We start from the raw sequence: 9284 nt of genomic DNA on the forward strand, positions 1-9284 counted from the left end.
CCCACCACGCTGAAGCTCTAAAGGGATGGGTGAAAACATACAATCTGACGAATATGCTATCTCGAAATCGTAAGGACCGCGTTTGACTAAAAGGACTGGGGATGACAACAAAGTTGCGCGATTGTGTTTATAAATAGGGCGCCGTATCAGTTATTGACTTTCTGGCGCACAACAAGACTCTTGTTGTAAAATTTTCCGCGGGAGGACTATTTTCTTCAGATGTATAATTTTCAAGTGCCTTCAGAGGTTTACCGTGCACGTAAGAAAATTATTAACAGCTGTTATCAGGTTAACATAGCCCTTTAGATTAATTTTAAAAATAGTGATTCTTCATGGCTGTAGTTTTGCAATTAAATGTAAGATATAAAATGCCTGTAGGTCTGTCGTCATGGTGGTCTTGAATACAATTGACGTAAAGCCAAACGAGACAGAGAACGGTCGTTAAAATAACTCCCAAATAGTTCTTTGAGTGTAATGTAAATGTTTCTGGCTTTTTGCCATCTTTTAAAAGGCAGTAAAGAGAGTTTCTTTCCTTTTCATGTAGACTTCTAGCAATTTGTCTTTTGGAACTCGATCAAAATTATTTTAATCATGAAAATAAAAATCCAAACAGTTTTGTGTCTTTGAAATACGTCAGACTTTCTGATTTCTGTATGCTTTTACAATACAAAATAGCAAGGCCCAGAACTAGGAGGCTGTTAAATTCATACAGTTGACTCTCTCTAATTCGATCTTCAAGGGACCAAGAAATTTCTTCGAATTTAGAGAAAGATTCGAATTACAGAAAGTATTTCATACTACTTTCCAGCTGAGTGGCAAATATTTTAATTCAAATTTGAAAGATTCGAATAGTAGTAATTTATAATCACTGGACGTTTAGGATGGATACATACCCAGCCGGCACACAACGTCAAAATAACGTCCATTTGACATTCATAACGTCCAAATTACGTTATTTGAACGTTAAAACAACGTTGTGTGCCAGCTGGGTATCAAATAGTAGTTTGTTAACTGACCTTTTCTCCCACACCTTAAATTAGAGACAGTGTCAGAGAGAAAAGATAACATGATAATATATTATGAGATGACATCAATTTATCAACAGTTCAACGACACACTGTCGCGTCAGGTTGTCTTCAACTAAATACTGGCGCTGTAATGAGATACAAGTCTACCTACTACTTGTTTTCGTGTTTTTTATATCTGTTATTAAATGATCATTTACAACCGTTAGATTAATCAAATGATGACAAACAAAATAACCTGCGTCTTCTTTCTTGTGTTTGTTTCAAATTCTTGCTTGAATTATCAGGGTTTTTCGCCCGTGACGCAATGAAACTATAAACTACAGTCGGCTTTCTTCTATTCGATACGCTCTGGGTCCGATTCCCACTCGGTACTGCGATCAAGCACACCTATCACAGGCACGACGGACGCTTTCTATATCTGGTACGGCGAATGAGGAAATTTAAGCGATTTTATAGCGATTTTACCGACGAAGAGGAAAACTTCGGGTATTTTTGTGAAAATCTGGTACGGCAGCCGCCGTACCTGCCGTACCCGTTGCGTCGTGCCTGTATCAACTACCTTTAATATAAAAAGGCCTAAAACCCCAGCCGGCACACAACGTTGTTTTAACGTTCATCTAACGTTATATGGACGTTGTGAACGTTAGATAAACCTTAAAACAACGTTGTGTGCCAGTTGGGAACGTGAGGAGAGTGGCAGGTTCTAGTTTACCAGGAAAGAATGATACCTGAAAGTCGTTGGATTGACATTCTTACAGACAAAGAATTTTGACGCCATCTCCTTGTAAATTCATTATAAAACCTCCTAAAAGCCGACAGTACCGTTAAAGGATGATAGGTGTATTGCCAAATATTCCGTCGCTCTACTCAATTTGTCCTGTTTGGGAAATTCGGTTATATTGTTAGGTTACTGTCAAACAGAGTAGGAAAACATACCAGGTTTCGCTTCAGGGATTAGAGATTATTATACCAGACTCAAATTTTCAGGATACAGATATTGATAAGTCTGAATCACAGACCTCTACAAAACCTCAGGTAGTACAGGCTCGTAGCAACCGGGGGGGGGGGCAGCAGGGGCAGTTGCCCCCCAATAATTTTTCAATAAATAATTTTTTTCATTGTTGTTTTTTTTGTTTTGATAAAATAATCGAACGTGTCTGCTCGACCACCGAAAGATAGTTATTTTTCCAGGTAGTATATGGTTAAAAAGTTAGCTATGAAATTGTTTCAATCTGTTGTTGGAAAATAGTTCAAAAATAGGGTCTTTTTATCTAAAAATTCTAGAAAATTCGCCGGCTAACGGGGGCTGAGCGGCCCCCAAACCCGCAGCTTAAAAAAAAAACGCCTTACGGCGTTTTTGTTCGACTTCAACATGTATGCCCCCTCAATAATAAATTGCTTCCTACGGGCATGTAGTATATAAGTCTATAAGGAGCACGAATCCTTTAGTGGGTACCAGCAGGCTAGGTATGGATAAAATTGGATTAATTTACCAAATGCAAGTGTGGATTTGTTAGCTCTTTTGCCGAGAACTAAGAGTAAGAGTAAAGAACTAGTAAGAGTAGTAAGAGTAGATTATAAGACAATGATAAATAAAAGATATGTTTGAAACGGGCTTAACATGAAGGTAGAGTCCCAGTCATACCATAGTCACAAGAAGAGAGATAGTCTGGCAGCGCTCGGGCCGTCCTTAGTGTTTTTGCCTACGGCTCTTAGCGATGTTGAAAATCGAACGACGGCCCAATGAACATACAAAATCAAAACAAGAAGCGAAGCGAGCGGGAGGCAAAAAGTTAAAAAATGGCTTCAAGTTCAGTTCAAATTAGTGCAAATGATTTGGGTTTTTTTGTAAAGTTTTTAGAAGAAGAGGTAAATTTACAAAAGCCAGTCAACAGTGACAGGTTTGCCTTCTTCATTTCTTAGATTGGCACATCAGATGAGAGAAGAGAGATTCATATATGTTCAGATTGTGAGAAACAGTATAAAACCAAAAGTGGTCTTAAACGCCATCAGAAGGCAAAACATGAAGAAACTGTTCCAAATATGGACATATTAATATTCAAATCAATCCTTGTTAACAGTATCAAAAAATTAGCATCTGATGAGGTTACACCAGTAAAGGCTAAGCAGGAGCTGTCTGGATATTCATTTTCATCTGAAGAGTTGCAACAGTTTTGGTCAAAGTTCAAGCAGATAATATTGAATTTCAACGGTAACGCAGAGAAGTTTTTTAGCAATTTTTTTCAGTTTACTCTTCCCTCCCCAAACAGCCTTCCAGTCTTCCCCAGGTTAACCAGGCGAGTGTCAAACCTTCTTTGTAATGAGTTGGCAATTCAGTGTTTGGAAAACCTAACAAAACTTTGTGTTGTTGGATCGTCAGTTCCAACCTTTAAATGGACAGACAAGGCCAAAGAGGTTGTTGAATACCTTGCTGGTTATTGCTTTAGAGAGCTTTACTCTAGGCTCCATCGCAAGAAAAAGTCAGCGGAAATTAAAGCACTCATGGCAATCCTTTTATCAGCAAAAATTGACCCTGAGAGTTACTTTGGTCAAAAACAGAGGCTTATAAAAATCCATGACAGAGGAGGTTTGTGGATGGTTAATAATAAAGCCTATAGAATTTTCGAGCTTTGTGAAGAACACTTTCACTATGAAACATATGGATTCAAACGATTTATTAACGCCAACGAAATGACAGAAAAAATGATGAAAAATGCAGGTGTGAACAGCAATTTTAAGAATCTGTGCATTCAAGCCAATGTTTTTGCTGACAAAGAGTATTCAAAAAATTTGCTGGAAAAAGTTATGCAGCTTTATTTTCGTGTTCGCTCCCATTCAAAGGCTAGACAAAGGAAGGAAACTGCAAAGATTGAGGCAAAAACAGCAAAGAAGAAGTCAATAAGAACTGAAATGAAGCGTGCCGAGGAAGATAGCAAATAGAATGGATCAATATTTTATTTTCTGAAATTTAAAAGTTTGTTTTGGTTAACAGTGGAATGTAGTTATAATAGAATTGACAGAAACCTTCTATAAAAGTTGTATATATTTTATTCTTTGATGATTTAGGCATAGTCACTATGATTTAGGTCTCTCATTGTTTGTATTTTAGGAAATCACAATGTGCAGTTTAGTGGGCTAGTCATCCCTAGAAGTGCTTTTTGTGAATTTTTTTAGTGTTCTTGGTTTAGTAAAATTGTTAACATGTCTATTTTTTAAAGCTGCTGTCAAAGATTTCAATTCTCTTAACAGGCTCTTATTTCCCAGAACTAAAGCATGGTATGTTAATTTGCTTTATTTTCAATTGACCTTTTTTTCAAAGTTGAGGAATGTTCAGGGTCAAACCTGTGTTAGGTAATTGCTTTATGCACAAAAAACAGGTAGGTAGTAATTGGCACTTATCACCTAACAGCCAGCAACTCCTCAACTTTTTTTATTTACTTACCTAGATGTTTTATTGCCTTTCTTGTTCAATGATTTGTTTAAAAAAATGCCACGGCCAGTAGTCGAAACTGGATCTCCTATTACAAATAATAGGTGTTTTACATTAAACTAACGTGACTGTGTTATGGCTGTTTCCCTAAAAAGAAAAATATAAGAGTTTGAATTTAGAAATTTATCTAGTTTTGATTATGGATATTTTAATGACATATAATTTTATTTTTGTTGTACTTACTATTTTGAGAAATTTCATTTGTATTTCTTGTTCAATCATGCTTGGAAATTTTAACTATCACGGGAAAAAATCAAAAAAAATTTACCGCGACTTTTTAACGAATTCACGGTGAAAAGCTGCAATCTTTTAATAATCCACAATGAAAAGTTTAAATTTCGCCGTGAATTGTTAAAAGATTGCAGCTTTTCACCGCGAATTTACTAAAAAGTCGCGGTGGATTTTATTGATTTTTTTCCTGTGTATAGTCATGAAAATGTACATAATCAACTAGATAAATTTTCAAAATTTGACTTAGGTGTGATAAAATTTGGTTATTGTCTTACAAACCGGTTTTTTCCACTTTTTCCATACTATACCTAGTATTTTTTAATGTTTCATATTAAATTAATGTTTTTATTTTGTCTCCTGTGCATGGCTTACACAGGTATAGATTCTGCTGTATCAATGTGCACAAAATTTTATATTTTGTGTATGCTTTTACCACAGAAACTTTTAACTAACTAGTCCTATATTTTCTGCATTTTGCTTTTTAAACAGATTCAATATAATTGTAATATTTACAAGATTAAGAAAAATATGTTATGTTATTTCTCATGCAATCATCCTTGAAAATTTTGAAAACTTGCAAGGGTGAAAGACACTAGAAATATATTTTGTATATTTAAAATAAATTCATATAATTACAAGTGCATTCATAATCTTCAAAACAGTTTCTAATGTGATACATTCAATATTATAATAATAACAAAATTGATCCATAATTTAAAATGCAAGTAATGCGAATCGAACAAAAACTCTAAATCTCTGATATATGTGAAGACTTAACTGAACATGCGTGGTAATGCATCATGCACTAAAAAACATGCATTTTAAACAAAAACTAACCAAAAGAATATTACACAAACAAAACCAACAAATTTACTAGCTTCAAAAAAAGTATATTTTAAAAGATGGATAATAAATATTCTCATAAAATTTTAATATAACAAATTATCAACCTTTAATTGACAGTGCTATTAACAATAACGGCAACCAAAATGTGTAAAACAATTAAAAATGTAAAAAATATAAAAGTATGACAAAATATAAAAATTCAAAATATAAAAGTAAAAAACGTTCTAAACTAAGTACGGGGTTTCTTGGGGACAGGCTCATCGCTGATTGACCATCGTGTTGTTGTGCTGTTCTCACAATTTGTTCCATTAGGTGCAACATGTAGTGACGATTTTATAATGTTGTCATTGATTCTTACTTGTTGGTGGCTTGGATTGTCTTTCCTTCTTCCAATCGATCGTTGCCAACCAAAGTAATTTTCCAAATCATCTTGATTGAATTTGTTGGTCAGAACATATTTGATTCCATTCTTCAAAAGATACTTGGTACAATGGATAAGAGACATGGTGGAAATCTGAAGTCCTTCGTAAGTTTGCCAGCTAATAAACATTCTACCCTTAATTTCAGGTTTCATGCCCGGGTGTGCGGTGTTTATCCACTTGAGCCAATCTTGAAAGTATTTCAAAAATTTATTTTCCAGCCAGTCAAAACGTGCATCTGTTAATGATTCAAAAGGCTTCTGATCAGGTTTGATATTCCTTTTGTGTTCATCAGGGTGTCTAACATTACCACAATCAAACCATTTGTCAACCAACTCACAAAAAACCGCTGTTTCTTGGGTTTCATCATCACCATATTCTTTGAGTGTCGTGGCTACCTTAGAACTCAACAATTGTGCGGCCAATTTAACATTCATTTTTGAATAGCTTGTCAGAAAAATATGGTCTGGAGTGATTTTATTGAGGTGTCGGTAGCAAGATAAAGAATCCTCCATGTAGTAATCTTTTATGTGTTTCCATAAAATGTGTCCACCATCTTTAAACATAAATCTAGTGTGTCCTTCAGATCCTGAGTGTAATAAATTATTCCTAAGAGTTTTCAAAAGATGAGGTATATCGGAGAAAAAAAAAATAATAAAGGTGTTCTCATCTTCAGCATAAATGTTTGGTGTCCTATAAACCACTATGTCTCCAGAAACAAAGCCTTTGTGCATTTTGAAAAAGGTTCTGTTTGGTGAGGCCCCATCAGAAGTTGCTGCAACAACACGTAAGTTACAGGACATCTCAAGCAAACATACAGCCTTCCAAAATAAAGGAAAGATTTGGAATGAAGTTACTCCTTTTGTTGCAAATGTTGCAAAAGAAAATGATAATGGGTTGATCACACTTTTCACAAGAAAAACCAAAACATGTGTGGCAAGATCATCACAGTTTTTAAAAGTAGCTTCATTGAGAGATTCATCACCAAGGTCAACATAACCAACAAGTTCCCCAGTATGCTTATTCCATACCAAATCTTCCTGGATTTTCATTTCGTCAAACGATAGAACAACAAAGCGCTCTTGATTACTGAATTTTTCTGTTAACTTAGTCAATCTCTCGATAGTTTGCTGATTAAAACCGGTCTTCGGACGGATGTAATTGCGATAGTCTCTCAATGTCCTCTCTGAAGGAAGGATGAGTGCCCCAGTTCCATTTTTCTCATCATAACGAAAATATTTGTAGGCTGAAGGTGACTTGGCATACAATGTTAGACAATATTTGATAATCATTGGATGGTACCTCACCTTTAAAAGTTAAATGTTTTGGAGCTTAATTTCATAAAAAAAATTTTTAAGCAAAATTCATGTATGCAATGCAAATGACAAAATTCTAATCTTGATAAAAACTTGAACATGCAGGTCTAGATAGAGTATAGCTATAATAAATAATCCAAAAGGATACTTTTATCTGAAATATAACAGCAATTATTGCAAAAATAACATAACTTACTTGAGTTGGGTGTTGCTTTAAATACTTCATTTGTTCTTCCCAAAACAATTTCATAAATGGAGAAATCCTGCGTTGGTCAGTTTGATCGAATATAGATTTTAGATCTTGATGTAATTCTTTGTTAACAATCACAGATTTTCGATCAAGTTCATTTTGTAAATAGCTGATCTGGTTTGTTAGATCTTTATTTAGGGCCCTTTGTTCCAGGATTGTCGCTTTCAACCTAGCTACTGATGTTGCGGTTATAGGAGCTTTAAGTGGAATGGGTTTTGCTTGCATATTTTGCTTCATTTTCAAGGCATTCATTTCCTTCTTCTCCAAAGAAGTACAATGCGTACAAATCTTAAGTTGGTGTCCAACTAATAATGAGCAAAATGGGCTTCTGTAAAAGTGTCTTTCAACAAGATTTTCAAAAGCATCAGGAAGGTCTGATTGTTTCACTGTTTGTAGCTTTGAAATTGTGTGATGCCTGATTGCATCGTTGTTAACCAATTCCAAATTACTGATTCCCACACATAAATTCATGGTTTCAAGCTTTGTTAAGATTGTGTTGATTGGCATAGACATTATAGAAAAAGGGCAGGTGCTGAACCATCCAAAAACTCTTAATGTTACCTAAAGTTAAAAATATAATTTACGAATGATTGGTCATGCATGGATTGATCATGTACGTTAGCGTATAATATGATTGATGAATAGGAAAAATTTAAAAAAATATATTTTGAGCATGCATGAATTTAACTGTAGAAGCGTGCAATATATCTTCATATATCTTCAATATAGTTCATAGTTGTACAATACTCTAAAAAGCCTCTATATATAATGTGCATTTTAACTGAATACTGAATACCTACAAACTCACCTTTAAATGACAGTCAACGACTAAATCAAATTTTGGAACTTGAAAGCGTGAATCAAAAAGACGAAAAGTTGAGAACTGATCTAATAATGAATATTGCCAATTATTGTTGATGCTCATTGATGCATTCTGCAAGAATTGACGATATGTGTAAATGGAAAAAAGTTTTGATAGATGTGGATGGGATATTTGCAGGTTGGTGGTTTTGTTCTCTTTTGACAATGGAATTAATTGGGCGGGGGGGGAACGTAAGTTTTGTTTGACATGCCAGGGAGGTTCAATGTTGGAATTGCATCCTCCTTTGGTACTTTTCGTGTTGCATCTTAAAATTTAAAATCAAAAAATTTTCAAATTAAAAAATACATGCCCTCTTATATTAGTAGCTCCTCAATCACTATGATATAATATCTAACCTAATAATGTTGAAAATTTATTTCTATCTCTTACAAAAATTAGACCTGAAGTAAAACATGCATTTTAAAATCTAATCTAATTTCTTTAAAATTAATTTCCATCTTTTACAAAAATAAGACTTCAGGTGAGCATGCATCAAAAGTAGCTAATTAAACAAAAAATTAAAAAATAAATCATGCTTTATATACTTACAGTGATAAAGAGCATCAGGTTCGTAGTGTTTCTCACAAACCCAAACTTTGCTTGACTGCTTGATTCAATCTTCTTACTGAATTTCTCATCGACAATTCGGCCTTTCAAAATTTAAGCCAAAAAGTTTTGACGCCATTCAGGCTTTGTAAGTGGTGGGATTTTGAATAATCCATACTTATTTTGATTCCGACAGATCCCACAACCAACGATGGCACAATTTTCTCCAGGCATGAGCCTAAATTTTGTTAGATGTAAAATTCACTGAAAGGGAAAATAACAAACCATATAGATAC

This window comes from Clytia hemisphaerica, unplaced genomic scaffold, assembly GCF_902728285.1.
Source record: "Clytia hemisphaerica strain Z4C2 unplaced genomic scaffold, Clytia hemisphaerica genome assembly, whole genome shotgun sequence".
NCBI lineage: Eukaryota > Metazoa > Cnidaria > Hydrozoa > Leptothecata > Clytiidae > Clytia > Clytia hemisphaerica.